The sequence below is a fragment of the Triturus cristatus genome, chromosome 10 (genome assembly GCF_964204655.1).
Source record: "Triturus cristatus chromosome 10, aTriCri1.1, whole genome shotgun sequence".
NCBI lineage: Eukaryota > Metazoa > Chordata > Amphibia > Caudata > Salamandridae > Triturus > Triturus cristatus.
In genome coordinates, this window is record NC_140593.1 from 905,809,906 (window position 1) to 905,831,009 (window position 21,104).

The following is a 21,104-nucleotide window of genomic DNA, read 5'->3' on the forward strand; positions in this document are numbered from 1 at the left end:
GTAGTGGGGGCAAAACAAACCTTACTACAGGAGCTTGCCGAAGTGGTATCACAAATAGGCGCACTAGAGAAAGAAGCTGTGTCATCCCGATATGTGCTGAGAAGCTACAAAAGGCAAGTATTGATTATGCAGAACTGTTAGAATGGTTGCGGGTAGTAGATTACCATGCACATACACACAAAAACCCACTCCGAAGCGCATAAAGCGGGTACACTACTATCCTGTATACTCAGGGATTCCCCCAGCTATGCCCATTCTAGACATTCGTACCCCACTGCGTGTTTCTGTGACTACCGAATTGGAAATAAATGAGGCCTTCTGTCAAGAATTCCTGTCATGCGAGGGGAGGAAAACGGTAACCAGCGAAAACGGACTACATCTCCCAGGATGCTTAGCGGTTGAGAGGTTATGTAAACAGGAGAGCTGTTACATAACTCAAGGAAAACACGCCCTTATGTAAACAGGAGAGCTGTTACATAACTCAAGGAAAACACGCCCTTATGTAAACAGGAGAGCTGTTACATAACTCAAGGAAACACGCCCTTATGTAAACAGGAGAGCTGTTACATAACTCAAGGAAAACACGCCCTTATGTAAACAGGAGAGCTGTTACATAACTCAAGGAAAACACGCCCTATAAAGGGAGGAACCGGGAGGTACAACGCTGTCAGATATTGTGTTTACACCGACGTACCTGCTTAGTGAAGAGCAGTGTTCCGGAGTGGTGCTCCAGTAAGGCAAGAACGGAGGTAGGTCGAGTCGTTACTCCCTGGGCCGTGTCTTGCCCCATCGTCACCTGTGAAGGACCCGGAAGCTCTACCGGATAACCATTGAGCTTCGCTTTTTGACTCGGCTGAGTCAAAGCGCAGAGGCGCTTTTGCTGGTTGGAGTCGTAACTCCCAGCCCGACCAGAGATACAGGGACTGCCAGCTGTAACGCACACCAGGAGGTGTTTGCCGCGTTACAGACTCGGAAGTCCACAGGATCGATCGAGCGGCTGCTCTCGGTTCAGTCTTCTTTGCTTGTGATTGGGGTATCGGTGACGCATAACCAGGGGGTGACTCCGCGTCCCGGTGCAGTCTGAGGAAGAGGTTAAGCGGCTGCTCCCTTCAGGTAGAGACCCCGGCTGGGTGTTTCCCTGACTCCTCGATTCTCCCCAACACTCTTCGTGCCCCTCACAGCCTACCGATTGGCATTGTCGGCCATTTCATTTCTGCCCTCTGTTGGCATACGCCGGGATCGGCGTATATGCAGAGGACGGTTAGGACCATCCGTGCTGTGGGCTGGTAACGTACTTAGCCTGGAGGATTCCAGTGACTATAACCTTTGTTTATTCCTTGTATTATTTTTGCCTTCATTAAAATAACTAAACCTTCACAAGTGGTTGCGTTCTCATTATCGTGTCTGTTAAACGATCCTGAGACGTTCAGGGCGTTACAAAATATCCGACCTTAATAACACTAACTGTCTCCCGGTCGATAACAGACATGGCAACACTTGATGATGTGCTGGCTGCTTTAGCGACCGTGCAAATTGAATTGGCTGCCTCCAGGCAAGAAACAGCCGATGTAAAAGCCAGACTGGATGCTATCCAATTGGACCCGCTCACGCCCAGCACCTCCCTCACGAACCAGACCCCTGCGGTAGTAGTGGAAATGCCGGTAGCCGTCCCCTTGGCAACACCAGAGAGGTACAGTGGGGATCCTAACACAGTGCAGGTATTCCTCACACAAGTGGCGCTACATTTATCGTGCAAACCAAGGGCGTTCCCCACGAGTCAGGCTCGTGTGGCTTTCCTTATATCCTATTTGGCTGGAAACGCGGCACAATGGGCCGTACCCCTGGTGAGCAGGGACGACCCCATCTTATGTGATTGGGGTGCTTTTCGCGAGGAATTCCTGAAAGTCTTCGACAGAAGGGCTGACTCGTACACGGCGGACCGTGAAATGCTTGAGTTGAGACAGGGATCCAACGACCTGGTGCAGTATCTCAACGCGTTCCGAAGGCTGGTTGAGGAAACCAAGTGGCCTGTTGCTAAACAGACGGCGCTCTTCCATCACGGGCTGTGCGATGAGCTCAAGGACGCCGTGGCTCATATTGACCCACAACCCAAGACATGTGAGGGCCTTATCAACCTGGTATTACGGCTGGAACATAGGCTAAGTGAAAGAAAGGGGGATCATGGGAGAAAAGGAAACTCCCTTCCATCCTATGTGACAGTGGGAAGTCCTGAAACTTCCACCGCATCCAAGGGAGAACCCATGGACATCGGCGCAATACGAGCGCGCCTCACAGCCACGGAGAAAGAGTCACGCCGTAAACAAGGATTGTGCCTATATTGTGGCAAAAAAGGCCACTACGTACGTGAATGCCCTGCCAAACCGAAGACGTCACGTTATCGGGCCAACCGGTCGGTAACAGCCGTGGTGGACGTACCGGCGGAAAACTAGAGGACTCCCAGACCAAAGAAGGGGCATCTCGGAGTCACTCATCCATCCCTTCACTTTCCAACTCGGTCACTAAGGGACAACGACACCTGTTTCTCACAGTGCACGTGGGAGTGCATGACCAGTGGATACCCGTTGTGGCCATGGTGGATTCAGGGGCCACTGGCATGTTTATGGACCACAACGAGGCATGCAGGCTAGGGCTAGTGCTTCTTCCCAAAGCTGTACCCGAAGACGTCTATGCTGTAGACGGAAGGCGATTGGTGACGGGGCCCATCGGGCAGCACACAGGGGTCCTTCCGATGAGATGTGGGAGGAACCATTTGGAACAAATAGTGTTAGACCTGTCAGCCCTTTGGGTGGTCCCTCCTCATCATTATTTATTTTGTCCCACTTTTGCCTCAAACCCTGTTTGAATTTTTCCTTTTTGGGAACCACCAGACTTTTTAGTGTTGCTGCAGATTCAGGGAGCCATTTTAGCTACCCCTGAAACTTCTGTCTGAGGGCCTGGAGCACAAAATGGTGGCCACCTGTGACATCACCAGCATCCACTGGAACCTGCTAGCACCTTCCAGAACATTCCAGAACCCTGTGACAGTTGGAGGCGGTTTAGAATGTTGGGAAGCTAAGACAGAGAGTTGGCAGTTGGAGCTGGCAGTTGGCACCTGACTGGTGAAGAGTGAGCAGCCAAAACTTGAAGGAGGAAGGAGTGAAGCAGCAGGGGTGGAAACTTGTGCCTGGAGTGGGGTCCATAAACCCACCCTTGATACTAGTCCCTACTGACGGAGCCCAGCCTAGAGCCCTGTGTGGGAAGAAGCCAGAAAAACCATCCTAAGGACCTGGACAGCAGGAACAGGCCTTAGAAACAAGAGAACAGCAAGATCCTGACCTGGAAACTGGTTTCCCTGAAGTCCGACGTCGAGTAGCCTAAGACCTGGAGCCCGAGGTGGAGAAGCGGCGCTGACTGGAAAAGCAGACGTCGTACCCGGAGCCGCCAGAGGTCGAGAGAGGGCGCCGTCAGAGGTCGTGAGGAATACCAGAGGTCGAGGAGGAAGTCACCCGAGGTCGAGTGAGCGGCGTCATCGGAGGAGTGAAGTCCGCCCTCCGGAGTCGTCGGAGACCGAGGTGAGGGGTACCGGAGGTCGGGAGTGAGGATCGCACTCCGGAGTCGCCGGAACCTGTGAGAATCGTGCCGGAGGTCGGGAGTGAGGATCGCACTCCGGAGTCGCCGGAACCTGTGAGAATCGCACCGGAGGTCGGGAGTGAGGATCGCACTCCGGAGCCGCCGGAAGTCGACATCGAGGCAAGGCCGGCCGACGTCATCGAATCCGAGGTCGCCATCGGACCGGAGCCGCCCGAAGTCGACATCGAGTAAAGACTGCCCGACGCCAACGAATCGGAGGTCGAGATCGAGCCGAGGCCGCCGACACCGAAACCGGAACCGCCTACCGGCGTCGTCAGGAACTGACATTGTGCCGAGGCCGCCGACATCGAACCGGAACCGCCTCACGGCGTCGACACGACTCCAGCGGCGTCGGAGCATCAGAAAAAGGGCAGTAAGTGGAGTAGAGGGCGCCTAAGGCCCTGTGGAGACCTGAGAGACTGCTCTAAGGGGCTAGGGAGGTGCTAGGACCAACCTGACTGTGCCAGGGGTGAACTGGGACTAATCTAGAGAGGTTGTGTGGAGGGAGAGAGCCAGGTCTCTGGTATACCCCCCTTGATCTACCTCAGTTTAGGCCTCAGCCTTGTCCAAGCCAGGGAGTAGACCCCCTCAAGCCTTCCACATCCCCACAAGCTGTGCCTGGGCCAAATCAGCCCTTAGGAATTCAAAAGTGATCTGATTCCATGAGTGTCACTGTCAGCTTTTAAGTATTTATTAGGGGCACTGTATTTATTGTATTTAACCTATTTATTGTTTCACTGTATTTATTGGTCCACAGTATTTATTGATGCACAATATTTATTGGTTTACAGTATTTATTGCCTCAGAATATTTAATTGCCTGTATGTATTGCACTTATATTTATGTCTTCATTATTTATGATCACCCCTATTTATTGAATCATTAAGCCAGTATTTATTTGACCTGCACTATTTGTATATTGTGATTGTTATTTATTTATCCAATCAGCAACTAAGAGAAAAAGAAGATAAAGAAAGATATTTTCATAATTTTTACGGTGTAGAGTCGTTTTTGGAACGGATGCACGCATGGTTATTGTTTGGGTATGTCGTATGCTTAGCACGGAGCCTGATTCCTGACCACTCGAGCCAAGCTACCACAGTGTGTCCGGAAGACCACCACCACCCTTTCAGAGTGGGAGTGTGGTTTTCTAACAAAATTGGTGTTCAGTGGTGGGATAGAGCTGTGCCTACGCATACTCAACAATAACTGTGGGTAGTCCATAGGCCTACACCGGGAGTTTTCTCAAAAGCGGCCTTCCTAATTGTGGGTTTTTGTTTTTTCCAAATTTACTCTGGTGGTGGGAGGAGGTATTATTAAAGGTACCCCCCTGCATAGTTACTGCACAAAACCTGTCCTCTAACCTGAGTGGGCGAGATGGAGTTTGTACTAGAAAATCTAGAAACGTACACTGTGGCCCAACTCAGGGAGTTTTGCCAGCGGGAGGGGGTGTACTGTCCCCCAGGAGCAAAGAAGGGTGCACTCCAAACCAGCTTAAGGGCTTGGGGGGAGGCACGACGGGAAAGCAAGGCTGAGGAGGAAGACAGGGATGGAGAGCCTGACCCCGAGGGGGCTGAGATGTACCAACCTGAGGTGGGGAACCTGTCAGCAGGGCCCAGAACCATTTCTAGGAAGGGCAGCAGTGCCTCTAGCGGTGGCTTGTCTGAAGTGGAGTTAACAGACCGGAGGGAGAAAAGTCAGCTCACATGGGACTTAGCAAGGCTGGAGAAGGAAAAGGAGGAGCAGAGGATGGCCCATGAATTACGACTGAAAGAAATAGATCTTCAGATCTTGAGAATCGGGGCACAACCTGTTCCTAATGGTGGCAGCCAAACCCAAGAGATCACCAGGGAACCTAAACCATACCTGCCAAAGGACATAGTAGCTAGCTATGGGGCGGGCGACGATATCGCCAAGTGGCTAGCGGCCTATGAGTTCTCACTGAGGGCCCATGGGGTTCCAGAGAAGTACTGGGGAGGGGGATTGTACAAGTACATGCCTCCAGCTGGTAGGGATGCTTTATTGGCCCTCGAAGAGGATGAGCAGACCCACTACCCCACCATGAAACTGGCGCTCATCAGAAAGTTTGGACTAACACCTGAAAAGTACAGACAGAAGTTCAGGGGTAGTCACAAACTGGGCACGCAGAATTGGGTGGACTTCCTGGACTATGCAAAGAAGGCACTGGAAGGTTGGATTCAGGGCAGTGAAGTGAGGAACTACGAGGGGTTGTTTGACCTAGTACTGAAGGAACACCTGCTCGAGAAATGTTTCCCTGAACTGCGGCAACACCTGGTGGATAGCAAGCTGACCAGTCCCCGGAAGCTTGCTGAGGAGGCGGACATTTGGGCTAGTACCCGGGTGTCCACAAGGGGGACTGGAGGGGATACTCAAAGGGCCGGACAGGGCGCCCCCCAGAAGAAAGAGGGAGGGGAAAAGAAAAAGGAGTTCTCCAAAGGCCCCCAAAATAACTTCCAAGGGAAGGGAACAGGATTCACCCCTAAGGCTAACCCGCCCAGAAACCCTAATCCTGGCCAGAGTCAGCAGCCAAGGGTTGTCCATTGCTACGAGTGCGGTGGCGTTGGACACTATAAAGGAGATCCGAAGTGTCTGAAGCGACCACCCCCTCCCATTGGAGGAAAGACCCCCGGAGTAGCTAGTGTAGTGCTCGGGGAGGAGATGCCCTTAACTAAGGGAAGGGAGTGGGCGGGTGTCACTTTAGTGTCCCTGGGAGAACGGGAGATGGTTCCTAAGATCCAGGTGCCCGCAAATACCGCAAAGTATGGGCAGTGGGTCACCATCAACGGCCAAAGAGGGGAGGCTCTGAGAGACACAGGAGCCAGTATGACTATGGTGCGTAGCCAACTGGTGTCTCCAGAGCAGGTAATTCCCAATGTACTCCACCCAGCCGCGATGGCTGACGGCAGAACAGGCCACTATCCGGTGGCCGAGGTTCCCTTTGAATGGGGGGGGGTTGCAGGTTCACTTCGAGTTGCCGTAAGCCCTGCCGTGCCAGTCGATTGTCTGCTGGGGAATGACATGGAGCACAACGCTTGGAAGGAGGTGGAATACCGGACTCACACCGAGATGCTGGGTACACCTGACTGGGCCTGTGTTAGCACAAGGTCCGCGACTACCCGAAGAGGGAGTTCGTTTCGGCTGGAGCCTGGAACAAAGGCCCAGCCAGCTGCCAGTCAAGGGAATAACCGAGGACAGGAGGAGCCTGCCTCGGCGTCCCCACCCCGTAGGACGGATAGGCCACCGGAGGTGGTGGACCAGGAGTCTGCGGTGGGGGACGTTACCAACCTGGAGGACCTACCCATCCCGGCCGAGTGGCACGTGGAGGGAGGCCCGTCCAGGGAGGAATTCTGCCAGGGCCAGAGGGAGTGCCCTACCCTTGAGGGGCTGAGGCGACAGGCCGAAGCCCAGGCAGCAGGGAACGTTGAAGGGAACTACAGTGTTTACTGGGAGGATGGCCTCCTCTACAGTGAACCCAAGGCACCCCTACACGGATCGTCACGAGCCTTGGTAGTTCCTCAACGTTATCGAGCCTTCCTTCTGGAGTTGGCTCACGAGATACCATTGGCAGGACACCTGGGGCAAGACAAGACCTTCGCCCGTCTTGTCCCACACTTTTATTGGCCTCAGATGAAAGTGTCGTCCGATACCTACTGCCGGACATGTGTGTCTTGCCAAGCCAGTGGGAAAACAGGGGTGAAGCTGAAAGCTCCCCTAGAACCACTTCCTGTCGTTAGCACCCCCTTTGAAAGGGTGGGCATCGACATTGTGGGTCCGTTAGATCCACCGACTACAGCTGGTCACAGGTTTATCCTGGTTCTGGTGGATCATGCCACACGGTACCCAGAGGCAATACCTCTGAGGACCATAACAGCACCTGTTGTGGCTAGGGCCCTGATGGGAATCTTTACCCGAGTGGGTTTTCCCAAGGAAGTTGTGTCCGACAGGGGGACCAACTTCATGTCAGCGTATATGCGGGCGATGTGGAAGGAGTGTGGAGTGACATACCGGTTCACCACTCCTTACCACCCCCAGACCAATGGTCTGGTGGAGAGGTTTAACAAAACCTTGAAGGGCATGATCAGAAGTCTGCCTGAAAGCCTGCGGAGGAAATGGGACGTCCTCCTACCCTGTTTACTTTTTTCCTACAGGGAAGTGCCACAGAAGGGAGTGGGCTTCAGCCCCTTTGAGCTTCTGTATGGGCACCCTGTACGTGGACCTCTCAACCTGGTGAGAGACGGATGGGAAAGAACTCCCAGAAAGCTTCCCCAGGATGTGGTGAGCTACATGCTGGCCTTCCGGAGCCAAATGGCTAAGTTGTGGAAGCAAGCTTCTGACAACTTGGAAGCCAGCCAAGCAGTGATGAAGGCGTGGTATGACCACAATGCTCACCCGGTGGAGTTGGAGCCTGGCCAGAAGGTGTGGGTGATCGAACCGGGAGAGCTTAGTGCCCTCCAGGATCGCTGGTCAGGACCCTTTGAGGTGTTGGAGAAGAAGGGTAAGGCTACCTACTTGGTGGACCTGAAGACCCCTCGTCAGCCCCTGCGGGTGCTGCATGCCAACCGCCTCAAACCCCACCACGAGAGGCCCGAAGTCATCTTGATGATGGTGACTGACGGAGGAGAGGACGTGGAAAGCGAGCCTCTCCCTGATCTGTTTGCGTCTCAAGAGAAGGATGGGTCGGTGGAGGGAGTGATTCTCTCCCCATCTCTAACTCCTGAACAGCAGGAGGACTGTCGCCAGGTCCTGGGGCAGTACTCCTCGTTGTTCTCCCTTGTCCCGGGTAGGACTCACCTGTGCGTCCATGACGTGGACACAGGAGACAGCCCACCTGTGAAGTCCAAGATCTACCGGATGTCAGACAAGGTGAAGGCCAGCATTCATAGTGAAGTCACTAAGATGCTGGAGCTAGGAGTGATCGAACCTTCTAGCAGCCCCTGGTCCAGTCCGGTGGTGTTAGTACCAAAAGCTGCACCACCGGGTGCCCAACCAGAACTGAGGTTCTGTGTGGACTATCGGGGACTGAATTCAGTGACCAAAACTGATGCTCATCCGATCCCTAGGGCGGATGAATTGATTGACCGGCTGGGAGCTGCCCAATATCTAAGTACCTTTGACCTTACTTCTGGGTACTGGCAGATCTCTTTGACTGATGGAGCAAGGGAAAGGTCAGCCTTCTCCACGCCCAATGGCCACTACCAGTTCTGTGTGATGCCCTTTGGGCTCAAGAACGCCCCTGCCACGTTTCAGCGCCTGGTAAACCAGATCCTCACCGGAATGGAGAGTTTCTCTGCTGCTTATCTGGATGACATAGCCGTCTTCAGTAACAGCTGGGAGGATCACTTGCGTCACCTGCAAGCTGTTCTCCAGGCCCTGAGACAAGCTGGATTGACGATCAAGGCCAGCAAGTGCCAGATCGGGCAGGGGTCGGTAGTGTACCTTGGACACTTGGTGGGTAGGGGAGCGGTGCAACCCCTCCAGGCGAAGATCGAGGCCATCATGGCCTGGGAACCCCCCAAGACACAGACTGAGGTCCGAGCATTTTTGGGCCTCACGGGATACTACCGTCGCTTCGTGAAGGGATACGGTACCATCGTAGCCCCCCTCACGGAGCTCACGTCCAAGAAACAACCTCGACGGGTAGTCTGGACGGAGGCTTGTCAGCAAGCCTTTGAGAGATTGAAGAAAGCCATGTGCGAGGCCCCGGTCTTAAGGGCCCCAGACTTTTCCAAGGAGTTCATTGTCCAGACAGATGCATCAGAACATGGCATTGGGGCAGTGTTATCGCAACTCAACGAAGAGGGTCTGGATCAACCCGTGGTCTTCCTATCCCGGAGACTACTTCCCAGGGAACAGAAGTGGAGTGCAATAGAGCGTGAAGCCTTTGCAGTGGTATGGGCTCTGAAGAAGTTGCGGCCATACCTGTTTGGCTCGCACTTCCTGGTTCAGACCGACCACAGACCCCTTCGTTGGCTGATGCAAATGAAGGGGGAGAATCCCAAGTTGTTGAGGTGGTCTATTGCCCTACAGGGAATGGACTTTCAGGTGGAACATCGGCCTGGAGTGGACCACGCCAATGCAGACGGTCTCTCAAGGTATTTCCGCCTTAGTGATGAGAACTCCCAAGGGGTTGGGTAGCTCTCCCCACTTTCAGCTGGGGGGGACGCGTGTTAGACCTGTCAGCCCTTTGGGTGGTCCCTCCTCATCATTATTTATTTTGTCCCACTTTTGCCTCAAACCCTGTTTGAATTTTTCCTTTTTGGGAACCACCAGACATTTTAGTGTTGCTGCAGATTCAGGGAGCCATTTTAGCTACCCCTGAAACTTCTGTCTGAGGGCCTGGAGCACAAAATGGTGGCCACCTGTGACATCACCAGCATCCACTGGAACCTGCTAGCACCTTCCAGAACATTCCAGAACCCTGTGACAGTTGGAGGCGGTTTAGAATGTTGGGAAGCTAAGACAGAGAGTTGGCAGTTGGAGCTGGCAGTTGGCACCTGACTGGTGAAGAGTGAGCAGCCAAAACTTGAAGGAGGAAGGAGTGAAGCAGCAGGGGTGGAAACTTGTGCCTGGAGTGGGGTCCATAAACCCACCCTTGATACTAGTCCCTACTGACGGAGCCCAGCCTAGAGCCCTGTGTGGGAAGAAGCCAGAAAAACCATCCTAAGGACCTGGACAGCAGGAACAGGCCTTAGAAACAAGAGAACAGCAAGATCCTGACCTGGAAACTGGTTTCCCTGAAGTCCGACGTCGAGTAGCCTAAGACCTGGAGCCCGAGGTGGAGAAGCGGCGCTGACTGGAAAAGCAGACGTCGTACCCGGAGCCGCCAGAGGTCGAGAGAGGGCGCCGTCAGAGGTCGTGAGGAATACCAGAGGTCAAGGAGGAAGTCACCCGAGGTCGAGTGAGCGGCGTCATCGGAGGAGTGAAGTCCGCCCTCCGGAGTCGTCGGAGACCGAGGTGAGGGGTACCGGAGGTCGGGAGTGAGGATCGCACTCCGGAGTCGCCGGAACCTGTGAGAATCGTGCCGGAGGTCGGGAGTGAGGATCGCACTCCGGAGTCGCCGGAACCTGTGAGAATCGCACCGGAGGTCGGGAGTGAGGATCGCACTCCGGAGCCGCCGGAAGTCGACATCGAGGCAAGGCCGGCCGACGTCATCGAATCCGAGGTCGCCATCGGACCGGAGCCGCCCGAAGTCGACATCGAGTAAAGACTGCCATACGCCAACGAATCGGAGGTCGAGATCGAGCCGAGGCCGCCGACACCGAAACCGGAACCGCCTACCGGCGTCGTCAGGAACTGACATTGTGCCGAGGCCGCCGACATCGAACCGGAACCGCCTCACGGCGTCGACACGACTCCAGCGGTGTCGGAGCATCAGAAAAAGGGCAGTAAGTGGAGTAGAGGGCGCCTAAGGCCCTGTGGAGACCTGAGAGACTGCTCTAAGGGGCTAGGGAGGTGCTAGAACCAACCTGACTGTGCCAGGGGTGAACTGGGACTAATCTAGAGAGGTTGTGTGGAGGGAGAGAGCCAGGTCTCTGGTATACCCCCCTTGATCTACCTCAGTTTAGGCCTCAGCCTTGTCCAAGCCAGGGAGTAGACCCCCTCAAGCCTTCCACATCCCCACAAGCTGTGCCTGGGCCAAATCAGCCCTTAGGAATTCAAAAGTGATCTGATTCCATGAGTGTCACTGTCAGCTTTTAAGTATTTATTAGGGGCACTGTATTTATTGTATTTAACCTATTTATTGTTTCACTGTATTTATTGGTCCACAGTATTTATTGATGCACAATATTTATTGGTTTACAGTATTTATTGCCTCAGAATATTTAATTGCCTGTATGTATTGCACTTATATTTATGTCTTCATTATTTATGATCACCCCTATTTATTGAATCATTAAGCCAGTATTTATTTGACCTGCACTATTTGTATATTGTGATTGTTATTTATTTATCCAATCAGCAACTAAGAGAAAAAGAAGATAAAGAAAGATATTTTCATAATTTTTACGGTGTAGAGTCGTTTTTGGAACGGATGCACGCATGGTTATTGTTTGGGTATGTCGTATGCTTAGCACGGAGCCTGATTCCTGACCACTCGAGCCAAGCTACCACAGTGTGTCCGGAAGACCACCACCACCCTTTCAGAGTGGGAGTGTGGTTTTCTAACAAATAGATTTTAACATCATCCGAGCGCCCCAATATGGCGTCATATTGGGATTGCCGTGGCTGCAGAAACACAACCCCTCCGTGGATTGGCCAACACATCGCATCGAACTGACGTCACCGTATTGCATCCTGCATTGTGGAATAAGAACGGAATCCCTTGACGCAGATGAGAGCGGGAGTCAGATGGTGGCTACAGCGGCAGAAAAAGATGTGGCTCTCCCCCAGGCTTATCACAGTTTTGAGGATGTATTTGATGAGGTGAAGGCGGAAGTGCTACCACCACATAGACAGTTTGACTGCCAGATCGACCTGGTGCCAGGGGCCAGCGTTCCCAGCGGCAGGCTCTATGCCCTGACGGAGCCTGAAAACGTGCATCTCCGGGGGTACCTGGATAAACTCCTCAAGCTAGGATTCATCCGCCCGTCCAAGTCTCCGGCCGCCTCGCCACTCTTCTTCATCCCGAAGGCTAATGGGGAGCTGAGAGCCTGTGTGGACTTTAGGGCATTGAATGCGATAACCGTAAAGAATCGGTACCCCTTGCCTCTCATCAGTGTACTTCTGGAACAGGTCAAGAAAGCTCGTATCTACACCAAGTTGGATTTGAAAGGGGCATACCATCTGGTGCGCATGAGGGACGGAGACGAGTGGAAGACCGCCTTTAAGACCAGGTTCGGCCTTTTTGAGTACCTCGTCATGCCGTTCGGTCTGTGCAACGCCCCGGCAGCCTTTCAGTACTTTTTGAATGAGGTATTCAGAGAGGAGTTGGATATCTACGTGGTCGTATATATCGACGACATCCTCATCTATTCGTCCAGTGTGGAGGAGCACGTACACCACGTCAAGGCTGTGCTCCAAAAGCTGAGGGAAAACATGCTGTTTTGTAAACTCAGCAAGTGTGACTTCCACGTCACATCCGTGGAATTCCTCGGAGTGATGCTGAGTCCAGAGGGACAGGAGATGGCAGAACGAAAGATCAAGGCGGTGAAAGAATGGCCGGTGCCCCAAAGCGTGAAGGACGTCCAAAGTTTCATTGGCTTCGCCAACTTTTACAGGCGGTTTATAGATGGATTTTCAGGATTGGTGGCCCCAATCACACAGCTACTGAGGAAGTCCAAGGAGTTTGTCTGGTCCCCTGAAGCGAACAAAGCCTTTGAGGCCCTGAAAAGCGCCTTTGGTAAGGCGCTGGTGTTGGCTCACGGACGCATCGGATGTGGCGCTGGGGGCTATCTTGTCCCAACGCAACAACGACACAGGGGTGCTTCATCCCGTTGCGTACATGTCCCGCAAACTCAACGACGCCGAACGCAACTACCATATTGCGGAGAAGGAGCTGCTCGCAATCAAGGACGCCTTCACCGAATGGAGGCATTGGTTGATGGGGGCAAGACATGTGGTATCGGTGTACACGGACCATCGGAACCTACAGTTCATGACGGCCACAAGACACCTTTCTCCCAGACAGCTGCGGTGGATGATCTTCTTTGCGGGGTTTAACTTCCGCATCACATATCGGCCGGGGACGGAAAACCGGAAGGCGGACGCCCTGTCCCGTCAATCTGCAGTTAAGGAACCATTGCCTGTGACCGAGCATTCCATCATTTCCCCGAGGATGGTATTGGGGGTTATCCAACCGGATACTTTCCTGAGAGGAATAAAGAGAGGGATCAGGTCATTCACATGGCGGAGGTGGCTCCTCAGTCACAGAGAATGGCAGCTGAAGGACGGGATACCCCTGAAGGGCAGGTGCCTATTGATACCCACGCCTAGGCTAAGGAAACAAGCATGCATCTGGTGCCATGACTCTCCATGCGCAGGTCATTTGGGCTTTGAAAAAACGGTGGCTAGCATGGGACGGCATTTCTGGTGGCCAACCATGAGAGTGGATGTCAGGAGGTGGGGACAGGAGTGTCCTACGTGTGCTACCATGAAGGCCGACCATGGCCGAACCCAAGGGCTCTTACATCCACTTCCGACCCCGGATAGACCATGGGATAGCATATCACTGGACTTCGTGGTGGGCCTACCGGTAGACCAGGGGATGACGGCAATACTGGTGGTGGTGGATTACTTGACGAAAATGGGGCACTTCATCCCCTGCAAGAGAGTCCCTACGGCCGGGGAATTGGCGTCACTACTCCTAAAGAATGTGGTACGACTGCATGGATTACCTGGGGTGATCGTGTCGGACCGGGGGTCGCAGTTTACTGCGCAATTCTGGAAGACTTGGTGCACTGCGCTGCATGTTAAGACCGCCCTGTCCACCAGCTACCACCCTCAAACGGACGGCCAAACCGAGCGCCTGAACCAAACGCTCAAACAGTATCTGCGATGTTTTGTGGGCAGGGAAGAATGGGTCGACTTGCTATGGGTTGCAGAGATAGCCTATAACAACGCCACTCACAGCTCCACACAGTCATCTCCGTTCTATAGCAACTATGGCCAACATCCCAGGTTCTTGCCATTTCTACATCCGTTCAGAGAGGACAGGATTCCCGCCACAGCGGACAGGGTGGCACACATAAAAGACACGTTGATGCGCTCAAGGGCTGTCCTAATAGAGGCCAAGAGAAGATACAAGGCTGCGGCAGACAGGAAGAGAAGGCCCGGGCCACTGTACCGCACTGGAGACTACGTCTGGATATCCACAAGAAACATGAGGTTTCGAAAGAACAGTGTGTTCCATCCCAAGTACATGGGCCCCTATCGAATTACCAAGTGTATGGGTCCCGTGAACGTGAAGGTGTGCTTGCCCCAGTCATTGCGGATACACCCTGTCTTTCATGTATCATTGCTCAAACCAGCACCCTCCAAGCCATCTGGGACACCTAGGCCGGTATGCGTGGAGTCGGAGGTGGAGTATGAAGTGTCGGGCATACGGGCGTCCAAATGGCGCAGGGGGAAGCTGTGGTACCTGGTTGCGTGGAAAGGCTATGGCCCGGAGGAGCAGTCATGGGAACCGGCTGAAGGGGTTCATGCTCCGCGCTTGGTCTCCTTGTTCCATCGGCGTTTTCCTGCCAGCGCTGGACCCGTGGGGAGCCGCTGAGAGGGAGGATGTACTGTCAAGAATTCCTGTCATGCGAGGGGAGGAAAACGGTAACCAGCGAAAACGGACTACATCTCCCAGGATGCTTAGCGGTTGAGAGGTTATGTAAACAGGAGAGCTGTTACATAACTCAAGGAAAACACGCCCTTATGTAAACAGGAGAGCTGTTACATAACTCAAGGAAAACACGCCCTTATGTAAACAGGAGAGCTGTTACATAACTCAAGGAAACACGCCCTTATGTAAACAGGAGAGCTGTTACATAACTCAAGGAAAACACGCCCTTATGTAAACAGGAGAGCTGTTACATAACTCAAGGAAAACACGCCCTATAAAGGGAGGAACCGGGAGGTATAACGCTGTCGGATATTGTGTTTACACCGACGTACCTGCTTAGTGAAGAGCAGTGTTCCGGAGTGGTGCTCCAGTAAGGCAAGAACGGAGGTAGGTCGAGTCGTTACTCCCTGGGCCGTGTCTTGCCCCATCGTCACCTGTGAAGGACCCGGAAGCTCTACCGGATAACCATTGAGCTTCGCTTTTTGACTCGGCTGAGTCAAAGCGCAGAGGCGCTTTTGCTGGTTGGAGTCGTAACTCCCAGCCCGACCAGAGATACAGGGACTGCCAGCTGTAACGCACACCAGGAGGTGTTTGCCGCGTTACAGACTCGGAAGTCCACAGGATCGATCGAGCGGCTGCTCTCGGTTCAGTCTTCTTTGCTTGTGATTGGGGTATCGGTGACGCATAACCAGGGGGTGACTCCGCGTCCCGGTGCAGTCTGAGGAAGAGGTTAAGCGGCTGCTCCCTTCAGGTAGAGACCCCGGCTGGGTGTTTCCCTGACTCCTCGATTCTCCCCAACACTCTTCGTGCCCCTCACAGCCTACCGATTGGCATTGTCGGCCATTTCATTTCTGCCCTCTGTTGGCATACGCCGGGATCGGCGTATATGCAGAGGACGGTTAGGACCATCCGTGCTGTGGGCTGGTAACGTACTTAGCCTGGAGGATTCCAGTGACTATAACCTTTGTTTATTCCTTGTATTATTTTTGCCTTCATTAAAATAACTAAACCTTCACAAGTGGTTGCGTTCTCATTATCGTGTCTGTTAAACGATCCTGAGACGTTCAGGGCGTTACACCTTCCGAGAATATTATGAACACTTATACAAAGATCCTCAGGTAGCCAGCCCTCAAGCAATGCAGGATTACATCCAGGCAGTACAGCTGCCAACCCTAACTGCAATGGAATAGGGGGCGTTTGGATCACAGATCACAACAGAAATTCATGAGGTGATTAAAGACCTCCCACCCAATAAAACCCCAGGATTAGATGGCCTCCACATGCCAAACAATTGGTGCCCCAACTTGAAAAGCTATATAAAGCGGCGTTTGAAGGTGGAACCCTTCCCCTGACTATGCTCCAGCCCCTCGTTACTTCCTTACCAAAACCAGGCAGGGACCACACTGATGTAACAACATTCAGGCCCCTATCCCTTTTAAATACTGACTACAAGATACTGAGTAAGGTCCTAGCGGGCCGCCTTCTCCCCCTCCTCATAAAACTGATACACATAGACCACTGTTGGTTCGTACCTGGCCGGAGCACATCCCTCAATATCCACTGACTATATCAAGTAATGTGGGCTCTCCCAGAGCCCCTTCCCAATGGGGTTGCCTCTTACTAGATTTGTGCAAAGCTTTTGATACCGTAAGCTGGGAATATATGCTAGCCGCCCTCCAAATATGTGGTATCCCAGACGAGTTTCTGAAGTGGGTTAAACTATTATACACCTCTCCGACAGCACAAGCCAGTACAGGGGCACACATATCAAGCCCATATACGATACAAAGGGGTACATGGCAGGGATGCCCATTGTCTCCCATACTATTTGTGCTTGCCTTAGAAACTTTAGCACAAAAACTTTGCAAACAGGCAGGGGAGTGGGGTATACCGATTGGGCACATGGCACACGCGCTATGTCTGTACGCTGATGATATTATACTGTATGTTAGTGACCTAAAATGCAGCTTCCAAACTTTTGCACAATTCTTCACCCAATTACACAAGCTTTCTGGCCTAGCCATACATTTTGACCAATCCCTTGCCTTCCCCTTGCAGGAGAACACTCTACCCAGAACAGTCCACTTTGGCAGAGAGGAATTGGAAGTAGTCTCAGATACCTTCAAATACCTAGGAGTGCGAATATACGGAGCATAACAAGACACTCTAGATGGGAATGTACATAGAGTGATTGCTTCCCTGCCATCCCAGACCGCGTTCTGGATATCTCTCCAGCTGTCAGTAGCAGGACGACTGGCTATAGCGGAAATGGTCATGCTGCCACAGGTTCTTTATAATTTTACTACACTCCCACTAGTGATCGCCCCCACAGTTTTTAAATTATTGAACTCCATGTTGCTGGAGCTAATATGGGGTGCAGGGAGGCGTCGAGTCAGCTTAAGGAAATTCCAACTGCCAGCAGACTCAGGTGGTTTGGGGGCCCCTGATTTCAGGGCCCATTGTATGGTGAGCCAACTACAATGACTTGCCTACTGTTTAGCAGGGTGAACTTTGCAGGAAATTGCATTCACACCTGCGATGATTGCGTGAGGCGCACTACACACCCTACTATATCACCATTGCTAAAAGTGCCATATAATACTGGAAACGGGCATTTAAATATACAACACCTACATTACCCTATGCGCCTAATATTCCACTGCTGGGACTCCCTACCCTGCAGGTGTAATAATGCGGCACCAGCTTACTAAATGTGAAAGAAAGGGAGTGACTACTGTGGGAGCATTATTCAGTGAGGGTTCACTACTGAGTCATGCCAATTTCATTCATGAACAAGGTCTCACTAATACACTGTTCCTACTACATGCCAGCATACCACAATATGTCAGGCGTGAATGGGCCCCTGAGGGACTAGAGCCACTCACGCATAAATCAGTACACTTGCTACACCTGATGGGAACAGCTCGACACCTGACAAAGTGGTTATACACAGGCATAAGGGTGCACATATCCTCACCCCCTAAACACGTTGCAGGCGAAGTGAGATGCGGACATAGGGGAACCCTTCACTGATAAAGAATGGGCGTCTATCCTTGCCTACCCAAAGGTAGTCTTTCGCAATTCAGGTTTTAAATGTATACAATACATGATTACCCAGAGAGCTTACCTTTCACTGCATCACCTGCATGTAATGATCCAAGAAGCAGTGGCACATTGCCCTAGATGCATGGAACCATATGCTGACTTCATACATATGATGTGGTCCTACACCCTCATTATCCTCACACTGGGCACACATAGCACCCTCACTAAGGGAGGCGGTGGTTGGACACGCATGAGATGCGGCAGGGAGTAGTCTGCTAGGTCTTTACCCACGCCCTAAGGGGTACAAAGTGCAGGCGAGGTTTGCAGATCTAGCGCTCATATTAGCAAAATGTCTCATCACGCACCATTAGAAATCAGCAAGACCACCAACCTGGACTGCTTGGAGTGTGGAGCTAGAACACTGGGGCCAGGCAGAAGGGGGGAGGGGGTGATACAAAGGGAAGAAAAGCGAGGGTTACGTAAAGTTCCTATTGCCATGTCCTGGGATGCATTACTGGAATCCTTAAAAGCTCTGGACAAGGATGAACCCCACAGGCATGTAGATGCCTCCCTCGTAGCAACACCAGTAAATTAACCACATCCTTAGATACACACACAGTGGAGGGGAGGAACAACAATTGGGAAGGGGGAGATTGTAATAACGTTCATATAATATATCCGACCACCTGCAACATTCCAATAACGCAAAGTGGATGCCTACATAATGTGTAAACTTGATGCCAGAGATAGGCGAGGTTTCACTAGCCGTCCCTTACACAACTGGTTAGTAGAGAGACTGCCCCACTAGTTTAGTTCCAAGGGGAGAGGGGGTTGTTTGGTTGATAAGGGTATACAATAGCAGAGAGCTATAACATCAGATATGGGTCCTTACCAATTGCAAAACTGACGCCTGTAATATGCTCACGAATGCACATTACCAATGTATAATGTTTGGAATAACATTGTATGCTATACTGTGCTTAAAACACCAAACATGCATTTACTATGACTGCTTGTATACACTCAATACTGTATTCACAATAAAACTCAATAAAAATATGTTTTAAAAAAAATGGAGGGATGCTCTGGCTGATCTCTAAGCTGCTCTTCTCAGCCTCCTCAGTGCTGCTCTTCCAGACAGGTTGCAACACACCAAGGCCATGGAGAATTAATGGACACAGCCGCCACCACCTCACTACCACTGCCTCATTGATGCTTGCAGTGAAGCAGGAAATCATTGGGTATTGGGCATGCATGACTCAGTCCCAAGACTTAAGCCCATGCCACCCACACCCGTTCAGTTGGTAACATGGCATGTCAGCTTGAACATGGTCTGTTTCATGCCATGAGATATGGTTAAAGTGGCAAACACACAGGACTTCATGGAGCAAGGCATGGAGGGAATTCCACCCCTACTTATCGTGCTGAATCTGAAAGATCTGAAAATATTAGCTTATCCCAGACAGAGGGCCTGATTCACAAAGGTAAACTTACACTTTTGTGACAGTTTAGGATTGTTTGATTTTGACAAAGGGATTTACAAATAGTATCCTTACTTGTGCGGAGTCTCCACACACAAAAAGATAGACCAGTCCTATCTTTTTATGTGCGGAGACTCCGCACTCATAAAGATACTACTTGTAAATCCCATTGTGAATAGCAAACAATCCTAATTTTCACGAAAGTGTAAGTTTACCTTTGTGAATCAACCCAGAGTGTGTAAATCAAAAAAGAAAGAAGAAAAAATAAACAACATAAGGCATATATTTTGAACACAAGTTGGTCGCACACTGCTCGTCACACCAGCAAGTTGCCCCAAAGGACTGTGGTGAATGTAGTGGCGACGGCGGGTACGCCTATGCCACGATGTGTAAAAGGAAAACAGTATGTGTTGCATTTAGCCATCCCTGGACACGTGTTTCGAGGTAGTTGCCTCTCGTCAGCAGGGAGCAGGACAATGTAAAGGGGTGCCGAGTGGACTGCCAAAATGTAATTAAAACAGGTCAAATACCTCTCATGGCGCGCAGGTGCAGAACCAGGGCTCGTCAGCCCGATAGCTCACGGGAGCCGTAATAATTTGAACACAAGTTGGTCGCACACTGCTCGTCACACCAGCAAGTTGCCCCAAAGGACTGTGGTGAATGTAGTGGCGACGGCGGGTACGCCTATGCCACGATGTGTAAAAGGAAAACAGTATGTGTTGCATTTAGCCATCCCTGGACACGTGTTTCGAGGTAGTTGCCTCTCGTCAGCAGGGAGCAGGACAATGTAAAGGGGTGCCGAGTGGACTGCCAAAATGTAATTAAAACAGGTCAAATACCTCTCATGGCGCGCAGGTGCAGAACCAGGGCTCGTCAGCCCGATAGCTCACGGGAGCCGTAATAATTTGAACACAAGTTGGTCGCACACTGCTCGTCACACCAGCAAGTTGCCCCAAAGGACTGTGGTGAATGTAGTGGCGACGGCGGGTACGCCTATGCCACGATGTGTAAAAGGAAAACAGTATGTGTTGCATTTAGCCATCCCTGGACACGTGTTTCGAGGTAGTTGCCTCTCGTCAGCAGGGAGCAGGACAATGTAAAGGGGTGCCGAGTGGACTGCCAAAATGTAATTAAAACAGGTCAAATACCTCTCATGGCGCGCAGGTGCAGAACCAGGGCTCGTCAGCCCGATAGCTCACGGGAGCCGTAATAATTTGAACACAAGTTGGTCGCACACTGCTCGTCACACCAGCAAGTTGCCCCAAAGGACTGTGGTGAATGTAGTGGCGACGGCGGGTACGCCTATGCCACGATGTGTAAAAGGAAAACAGTATGTGTTGCATTTAGCCATCCCTGGACACGTGTTTCGAGGTAGTTGCCTCTCGTCAGCAGGGAGCAGGACAATGTAAAGGGGTGCCGAGTGGACTGCCAAAATGTAATTAAAACAGGTCAAATACCTCTCATGGCGCGCAGGTGCAGAACCAGGGCTCGTCAGCCCGATAGCTCACGGGAGCCGTAATAATTTGAACACAAGTTGGTCGCACACTGCTCGTCACACCAGCAAGTTGCCCCAAAGGACTGTGGTGAATGTAGTGGCGACGGCGGGTACGCCTATGCCACGATGTGTAAAAGGAAAACAGTATGTGTTGCATTTAGCCATC